Source organism: Salvelinus sp. IW2-2015, linkage group LG4q.1:29 (assembly GCF_002910315.2).
Source record: "Salvelinus sp. IW2-2015 linkage group LG4q.1:29, ASM291031v2, whole genome shotgun sequence".
NCBI classification, from domain to species: Eukaryota; Metazoa; Chordata; class Actinopteri; order Salmoniformes; family Salmonidae; genus Salvelinus; species Salvelinus sp. IW2-2015.
Window position 1 is genome coordinate 53,184,625 of NC_036842.1, and position 9,471 is coordinate 53,194,095.

Consider the following 9,471-nt stretch of genomic DNA (forward strand, 5'->3'; position numbering starts at 1 on the left):
CTCATAGTTCTAAGATCAACAGGCGCAGTCCTGTGCGATTTCTCGTGGCACCAAAAATATATTGGTTTAATTCGATTTCAGGCTCTCATTCTGCGCTCATAGAGAACATGATATTTCACAACGTGTCGTCTTCCCCTGACCACATTTAAAGTTTTTGATAGAATTCTATAATTTAGCCTAGCATAACCTACTGTTATAGTCTTTCTTATTAATATGTACCATTGCCTCATTTTACTCTTGTGTTAGCCACCACTACGACTAAAACTGGCTACTTTTGTCTGCTTTACAATAGTCTAACGTTACACTGTAACAATGTTCTTTCGATCACGATTAGCTGGTGATGGCGCAACATCGTATAACGAAATGATGTTTGTACATGTGTTTCTACAAACCCTCATCCAAACGTCTTGCACTTGAACGTTCGGATTTTTACATTTCATTTTGCAATGATATGTGGCGATGTAATCTGCCCAGCAGCTACATAATTCAGTCTCTGTTGGCCCATTTAAAAACACATAATGACCATTAACAAAGACAGTACAACCTAAAGGACCAAACAACATATACCTTACTGCCTCTGTCATTAATATTTATAAGCTTATTGATCTCCTGTTCAATGAGTGGTTCTTAGTGTGTTGCACCCAATGATATACATTTACACTAGATCACTGAAAGGGGTGCTGTTTTGAAGCTTACGTGCCTCCATCTTGGCACAACCCACCATAAGAAAAAAAGCCGTTCAATTCATTAACTTTGTACTTTGTAATGCAAAATATGCTGATTTTAAATCTGATTGCCGCCTAAACTTTATTCATTCACTTAATCGGTCTCTCTCACGTCTCTCCCAAAGATGATCTATTGCCTCAGTGAACTGACTGTGTCTGTGAATAGGGCTTCCACAGGCCACCTCGTGAATGACCACATTACTGGTTAGAGATAGTGGGCACTTTTGTAAAATAAGCTACTTTTATGCAGATGTTGTTGATCAGTACAATAAAACAAGCTCAATAACTCAATGCATGCACACACACCTATTGAATATGCATTCAACTGTATTATGAATAGGCCTAGGCTTGATTTACCCAATCGAGATTTACCATTAAAATAAATAATCACTATGTTACCAAAGTCAAATTGATTATATGATTTATTCATTAATGCATACATGGCTGTCACTGAAAAATGTTGACGTGTAAAATTGAATGATATTGAACTCAAAATATTCCCAACGATTTAAACAGAGCAGAGTTTCTCTCTGGCTCAAGTGCCATTCTGTTATTTTGGTTAATATGCCTTCTTTTTTGCCGTGGTATCGTGATGGTATTGAAAATCGTGATACTAAACCCGGTATCGATGTAAACATTTTGGTAATGTGACAACACTATGTCACATAAGACCTTTACCCTTTACATCTTCCATGATAAAGGAATTGGATTTGTGAGGGACTGTAAAAAAAAGTTGCACTATGCTCCCTTTCCTCCCTATGCTTTCCTTTCCTCCCTATGCTTTCCTTTCCTCCCTTTCCTCCCTATGCTTTCCTTTCCTCCCTATGCTTTCCTTTCCTCCCTATGCTTTGCTTTCCTCCCTATGCTTTGCTTTCCTCCCTTTCCTCCTCATCAGCAACTTGTTGCCAGGACTGAAAATAGGGTAAATCCATTTAAATTCAACCACTTTTTGTCAACATTCATTTTGATTTAAACAAAACTTTCCATACATGTTTGCTCATGGAAGAAGCGGTCAGAAATATACTTTTTGGACCAGAATGCCAAAACATTCAGTGTATAAAGGTGCTCAAAGTTGACCCATTTTGCATACCCCACCATACCATGCGACATTCAGGTCTTCATCACTGGAAAAGATAAACGGTTGATTGATTATCATTTGAAAGCTTAAAGTGTGTTCTCAAACAATTTCATTATTTCTTAAAAAAAATATTTTAATAAACATTTTAAAACTTTAACATCATTTATCTAAACACACGTATTTTCATATTCACGTACAGTTAATTCGGAAAGATACTGCCGCCACCGTGCTTCACCGTAGGGATGGTGCCAGGTTTCCTTCAGACGTGACACTTGGCATTCAGGCGAAAGAGTTCAATCTTGGTTTCATCAGACCAGAGAATCTTGTTTCTCATGGTCTGAGAGTCTTTGGGTGCCCTTTGGCAAACTCCGTGTGCCATTACTGAGGAGTGGCTTCCGTCTGGCCACTATACCATAAAGGCCTGATTGGTGGAGTGCTGCAGAGATGGTTGTCCTTCTGGAAGGTTCATCCATCTCCACAGAGGAACTCTGGAGCTCTGTCAGTGACCATCGGGTCAATGATTTCTCAGTTTTGCCGGACTGCCAGCTCTAGGAAGAGTTTTGGTGGAATGATGGAGGCCACTATGTTCTTGGAGACCTTCAATGCTGCAGACATTTTTGGTACCCTTCCCCAGCTCAAAATGTGGAAAAAGTCAAGTGGTCTGAATACTTTCCGAAGGCACTGTATGTTGTAGCGTAGACCCTATTTCACATCATCGGAGGTTTTTGTGTTGTGCCCGTCATTATTTGAGACACAACATGCTCTTGAGTACAGGGTGGGTTTCATTTCAATCGTATAAATATAATTCATAGAATGGACCTATCCCTTCAGACCACTGCAATTTAGCTGGTACACCATTGACATTTTTACCACACAGATGACTTCAGGTCCATCCGCCATTGAACGTCAACTTAAATGGTCATGTCTATTCTATTATCCATATTTCTATGATTTCAATTGGTTTCCTATTGAGTTTGACAGTATAATTTAAAACAGATATTTCCATTCAAGTCAACATTCACTGATGTATGGACACCCAACCTTCTTTGTGGTAGCATTTGAAAGTAGAAATGTAATTTTTTTCCTCCCAATTTTAGTACATTTATCAGTCAAAACATGACACCCACCGTGCATGCAAGAGTGGGCACAACACAACCTTAGACTATGTAAAATAGGGTCTAAGCGACAACATATGCAAATATGGAAAAAATCGGAGTTTACGCATTTTTTGATAATTGCTGTTATTAAAAGTTTTAAAAAATTACAATTTGTGTTATTTAAAAAAAACTTATTTTTTTCTTCCAGAAATGATAAAATAGTTTGACAACCCTGTTTGTAAGCTTTTAAATTATATCAAACTCAATCCTTTATCTTTTGCAGTTATGGTATGGTGGGGTATGGCATTCAGGTCCAAAAAGTTACTTTCTGAGTACCTCTACAATGGGCAAATATCTATAGAATGTATCATTCAAATCAAAAGGGCTGCTGTCAAAAAGTGATTGAATTCAAATGGATTTACCCTATAGGCTTAGAGGATTTTAGTCTTCTCATTGCTCTGTTTACTTTGCCTTTGTGCACAGACACAGACATCACACCTTTCTGCTCATGATTTTCTCTCAATCGGTAGGGCTTAGCTGCATATGTCAAACCCCTTAACTCAGAAAAGATTAATGGTTAACCTTAGTCCATTCTTAGACTTTAGCATTTATTCATGCAGTTATCTTCTGGCTGGGGGAGTTTTGTTAAAGGGCACTTCCTGATTTGGCCTTCTTTTTCATCAATGCTCATTAAGAAATCCTTGCAGCTATGACAAAAGTCAAACGAGACTTGTCTTGAGGGTGTGGTTTGATGTGGTTGTTTCTTGGGTGTGTCTTTGCCATTCAATCACAATAAACAAGACCAGTAGTGAGTACAGTGAGGTAAGCTAAGCTAGCTTTGCTATGGAGAGAATTCAGTTTTGAAGTTGAGGACTTCTCCCCTCCAGACTGATTCGCCATCTCAAGATGGAAAGCTAATTCAGTTCTTGGTGAAATACTGCACCAAACATCTTAGTTAGATGTAAAATTGCGAAACTAAGATCTCCTCCGCAAAAACGTCAAAATGAATGACCGATTTCTTGAGTTATTTTAGTATACACTTCCTCAAAAGTCAGAATTAATCTAACTACGGCGTCTCAAAATGGACAAACGGTACTATTGTCGCTTTTTTCTCATTTTTCAAGCGAAGGTCTTGTAAGGGAGTATGTGAGCACACTCCTTCCTTTCGGCTAGGCACCAGCCAAACTGAAGCATGCTGAGGCCTTAACCACACACTGATATGTACAGCTCTCTGGGTGAGATTCTGTCTTCAAGTCTCCAGTGGTTGATGAAGTCCCTTCCATCTATGTAATGTATTACAGGTTATGGAACGGTGAGGTCAGGTGGCAAGAGGGCTGGAGTGCATGACACTCCATCCTGGATATGACTGAGTTTGCCTCAACCCATGGGTCCAGCAGGCAGAGTTCAATAAATACAGGCAGATGTGAGATGCAAGAGGATGACACTCTTCTAATACCACTCCGTAGGCTGTCTAATTCAAAGCTTCCGCCAGAAGGAAGCTTTGATTAGGTCCGTAGCCTACAGAGTAATATGAGAAGAGTGTAATTGCTGAACTTATGCAGATATTCGAAACAAAGTGTTTTGATAACTTTCAAGTGTAACAGTTTCATGTAGAATAATCCATATTCTGCTAATATAACAATGTGTAAATATTATACCTTCCGGTACGGTGTCATGTGTAAGAAAGAAGCTCCCTGACATGTTTGATAGTACCATTCGACTCAATAATAACAAAAGACGATAAAAAGTAATAGATGTCTTGTATAATTTTAATGCTGAGTGTAAGGTCTCTCCCAATTCAGACATCAGTATCAACCTGTTTCAGGACTCCATTTCAAAAGCATCTCTTCTGCCCATCTGTTGAAAAACAAGGAAGGGTTGATGAGTGACACGTATCAAAAGGGTGATATTATTAAACACTTGTGATGTACTGTCTCATTAGCTATCACCTTTTGTCCCTTCTGAGGTATTTGCCAATGCCTGATGGGCATGGTAGCATAGATCAGCTCCAGGCCACTCGTCACACATACTGGTCATGAAGGAGCCTGACTTTGGCTCCTGTATCCAACCCAGCTCCTATAGCACAGAGGGAGAGAGAGAGAGAGACTGCCACCATACAGTCATGGAAGCCACAAGTAAATACACGGTTGAACATAGTCAATCGGAGATGCTAATTCACAAGGGACACATGCCAGCATGGTACTGATTGGTTGGCATTACACACGTGCCCAGGAGTAGTCCATTGGGACAGTGGAAGGGGCCACCTCCTTACAACATACAAGACATACAGCACTGATTACATTATCAATGGTGGTTAGGTGAATTCCAGGATAGATAGTATATTGACCAGATCAAATGTGCCCAACCTGATTCAAGTGTCCTCCATTACTCTGAAGCGGGACTGGTGTCTGGCCAGTGCCTCAGCCTTCTGTAACAGCTCTTGATATGTTAGCGGGGTTCCCAAGACGCTGCTGAACAATAAATCCACCAGGTTCTGTACTTGGCCTGTGAATGGAATAAAGTATCACCCAATAAACATATAGCGAGGAAAAATTACTTTCTCTAGTTTGCAAGCAATTTATATGCTAAAAGAGGGACTGTAACTACAGGATAGATCCAGGCCGGTGACACTGATGCCGTGACTATGCAAACAGCTGTGTACATTGCTGAATGCTTGCTGATACATGTTGATATTTGCTGCCAGAGCCATAGCTGTATTTGTAGTAGACAAGTACCATCCTTAATTCGTTTTTGCCTTAGAAAATACACAAACCTTTATGAGAACAGGCATGTTGTTTTGGGTTAGAAGACGAATCCGAAATGCTAGCTAGCTAGCTACTTAACTTGCAAATCCGGGTTAGTTATATTTTTGTCTGAGTTGAAACAAGTTGGCTAGCTAGCTAACGTTGGCTAGCCAGTTTGAGTTGAAACATCATTGAAAGCAAGCTAGCTACATCCTATGATAAGCTTGGAAGCTAGTATCCAAGAGCCTGTCCTGTATTGACCTAAATGCCAATGTACTACAGTTAACTGTTGTTAGCAAGGTAGCTAGCTAACGTGAGCTACACACATCTTCCTCTGACTACATCAMATTACACATTATCTTGATGTGGTGCCTTTTGGACCTCATAACTTTTAAGTGAAAAAAGTGTTTATATACTGATATATATAATACAGGTCAAAAGTTTGGACACCTACTCATTCCAGGGTGTTTCTTTATTTTTACTATTTTCTGCTTTGTAGAATAATAGTGAAGACATCAAAACTATGAAATAACACATGGAAACATGTAGTAACTGAAAAAGTGTAAAACAAATCAAAATATGTTATATTTGAGATTCTTCAAAGTAGCCACCCCTTGTCAGTTTTTTTTGTATGTGGTTTTGTTCTAAACATTTTTTTACCCCTTTTTCTCCCCTATTTTGTGGTATCCAATTTGTTGTTAGTCCTGTCCCATTGCTGAAACTCCCGTATGGACTCGGGAGAGGCAAAGGTCGAGAGCCGTGCGTCCTCCGAAACACGACTCCGCCAAGCCACACTGCTTCTTGACACAATCCTCGCCGCACCAATGCCAGCCGCACCAAAGCCAGCCGCACCAATGTGTCGGAGGAAACACCGTACACCTGGTGACCATGTCAGCGTGCACTGCGCCCGGCCTACCACCGGAGTCGCTAGAGTGCTATGGGACAAGGACAACCCGGTTGCGGCTGGCTGCGACACAGCCAGGATCTGTAGTGATGCAGCTAGCACTGCAATGCAGTGCCTTAGACCGCTGCGCCACTCGGGAGGCCTGACATTTTGTTTTTTTACATTGGATAAAAGTAGAGACAGAGCTACAAAATGGTATGTCATGGGAAAGTAATTCTGCTTTGAAAGTTGATAAACTTGTAACCCCACTTTTGAGAAAGTGGCCGTTGAATGTTTTGGTACGCCTACTGGAGTGCTACTTTGTCTAGACCTATTCAACATTGTTCACACCCTCTTAAGCTTTAGCCCCGCCTGTCTCTTTAATGATTCACTTGTGAGGCCATGTGCTAAACAGAGGGAGTAAGATAGTCTTGAACTCTTTGGTTGTTTACTATACTAAAAGTGGTTTAAGTAGTAGCCTACAATAAGGGAAAAACTCCAGGTAAAAATACACTATCCAGTTTTTGGCCTATATCTTAATCTGACTTTGAAAGTGTCCAGATAAAAAATATTGTATAAACATTTTCTAATTATTAGATGACGCTTGTCTAAACACTTGTCTAAATTGATGGGTCATGTGATATAAATGCTATAACCAGCCACATGTAGCTACGTGGATGGGTCACAAAAAAAGTAGTCTGWAGTAGTGACGTGTGACATATGCCTAGCTTCTTGAAACGGGTTACAATTATCCTATTTACACTTTTGTAGTCAAGTTTGACACTAAAAATAATGTTTCTGAGTCATATCGACACCACATTTTTTTGGTTTTAAACGGCCTAAGGGTCAGTTGACCTTTTAGAGCCCCGCATTAACACACATCGCTTGTTAATAAAAAGACGAAGGTTAAATTACTACACATCTTGATAAGTTTARGGTTAGTGTTCCCACGCAGCCATATCTCCATGTTACAGCGCTTGTTTACAGAAGACGTGCTACACCTGTGTGTAAGTGTACTAGGGAAAGAAGTGTATTTTGTCGGCTGAAGTCACACAGCCGTATGGATCTGTGCAAACCTGCTACAGCAAGTGTCTTTTTTTTTTTATTTGAAAGATTCTCGCTGATATGAAATAAGATCCATATGTTTCGAAAACCTTATCGCAAGCAATGATTATTGATGTTTCTAAACGATAAAACAGAGCGTCGGGGTTGTAGTTCACATGGTCCCACCGGTAAGCGGTGCTTATAGTTGAGAACCCTTGGGATTTGGATTTGATTTATTAGGATCCCTGTTAGCCGACGCCAATGGCAACAGCTAGTCTTACTGGGGTCAGACACATAACGAAAAAGACACAATTTACATACATTTAAAAACATTAACATGTGTGTGTGCATCTATCAGTTTCACATACAGTGCATTTGAAAACTGCCATGCRCTGTCAACTGTGGGACCTTATATACTGTAGATAGGGGTGTGCCTTTCCAAATAATTTCCAATCAATTGAATTTACCACAGGTGGAATCCAATCAAGTTGAAAAAAGAWTTTTTTTGTTGTTGAAATTATCAAATAGTTTGACAACCTTTTTTTGTAAGCTTATATATCAAACTCAACCATTTATCTTTTCCAGTGATGCAGACATAGATGTCTCATGTGAGACATCAAAATGTGATTGAAATGAATTAGAATGACCCTCCTAAATTAAACCCCTCGTCTTATAAAGGGTGCCTAGTCTCCTAATTAATGATGCAAGTTGGCCATGTACCACATCTCTCTTTCTCTTTTCCACTCTCTTTCAATCTCGCTCTCTGGGCAGAGGGTAATGGGTCCGGCGTTCTGTCTGACCTACATAGAGTGAAGAGATAATGCCCAGCCCTAAAATCATTGCCCGTCTCACCCACACCGCCTCAGTCACATTGAACAAAAAAAAGATGAGCTGTATCAACTGCAGAAGCGTGGTAGCCATGCTGGTTAAGTGTGCCTTGAATTCTAATAAAATCACGACATTGTCACCAGCAAATCATCCCCACCATCAACACCTCCATGTTTCACAGTGGGAACCACACATGCGGAAATCATCCGTTCACCTACTCTGCGTCTCACAAAGACACGGCGGTTAGAACCAAAAATCTCAAATTTGGACTCATCAGACCAAAAGGACAGATTTCCACCGGTCTAATATCCATTGCTCATGTTTCATGGCCCAAGCAAGTCTCTTCTTCTTAATGGTGTCCTTGGCTACAATTTCTGAGGCTGGTAAACTCTAATGAACGTACCTCTGCAGCAGAGGTAACTCTGCTAGGCTGGGAGCTGAGTGATATGTCCTTAAACAGTTCCTCCCTAATCTGTACTGCCACATGTGACCGTTTTCCCTGCCCTCAGCCCCCCCCCCCCCCAGCTTCATTATGGCACCCCTCATGTCTCTTTAATAACTAATGATTAATAGTAGTTCAAGCTCAGAAATCCAAACCCATCATCATTAATAAAATATCGGAAAATTATGAAAATATATCAATTGACCAATTCTAAATGCCAATTTAAAGATTCCTGTGCAGCAAATAATACTTACATGTGCATTCCACATGACATGCATTCTAGCACAGGCGTGAGGGTGGTATGAACGGCATAGTCATCCACATACAGTCATTCAATTCTGCAAGAGTAATGGGCACACAGCATGATTTCATTCCTATCAATTTCCTACAGGAGAAATAAAACCCTCTACTCAAATCAGTAATGAGACACTTACCGTAGAATAAACATGACTCCCATCACTTCTCCACATGATTAGACATCTAAAACGATGACAAAATAGCCAAATGGTGGACAGGAAGAATGTCTATTTCTTCTACCGTAACTTTGATCCCTTTTCATCTAGAATCTATTTTTCTAAGTATTATTCTTTCCCCAAAACTTAACTAGCTATACATGTTGCACCAGCAAAG

General features: G+C 40.1%; 1 long non-coding RNA gene across 1 annotated transcript; it reads right to left on the reverse strand.

The window, feature by feature from the left end:
• Window positions 1-4,670: 4,670 nt before the first annotated feature.
• Window positions 4,671-6,533, reverse strand: LOC139027556 (uncharacterized). Its single transcript, XR_011479670.1, has 3 exons — window positions 6,305-6,533; window positions 4,850-5,405; window positions 4,671-4,757 (listed from the first exon to the last, which is right to left on the reverse strand). It is a non-coding gene; the product is annotated as an uncharacterized lncRNA (long non-coding RNA).
• Window positions 6,534-9,471: the final 2,938 nt, after the last annotated feature.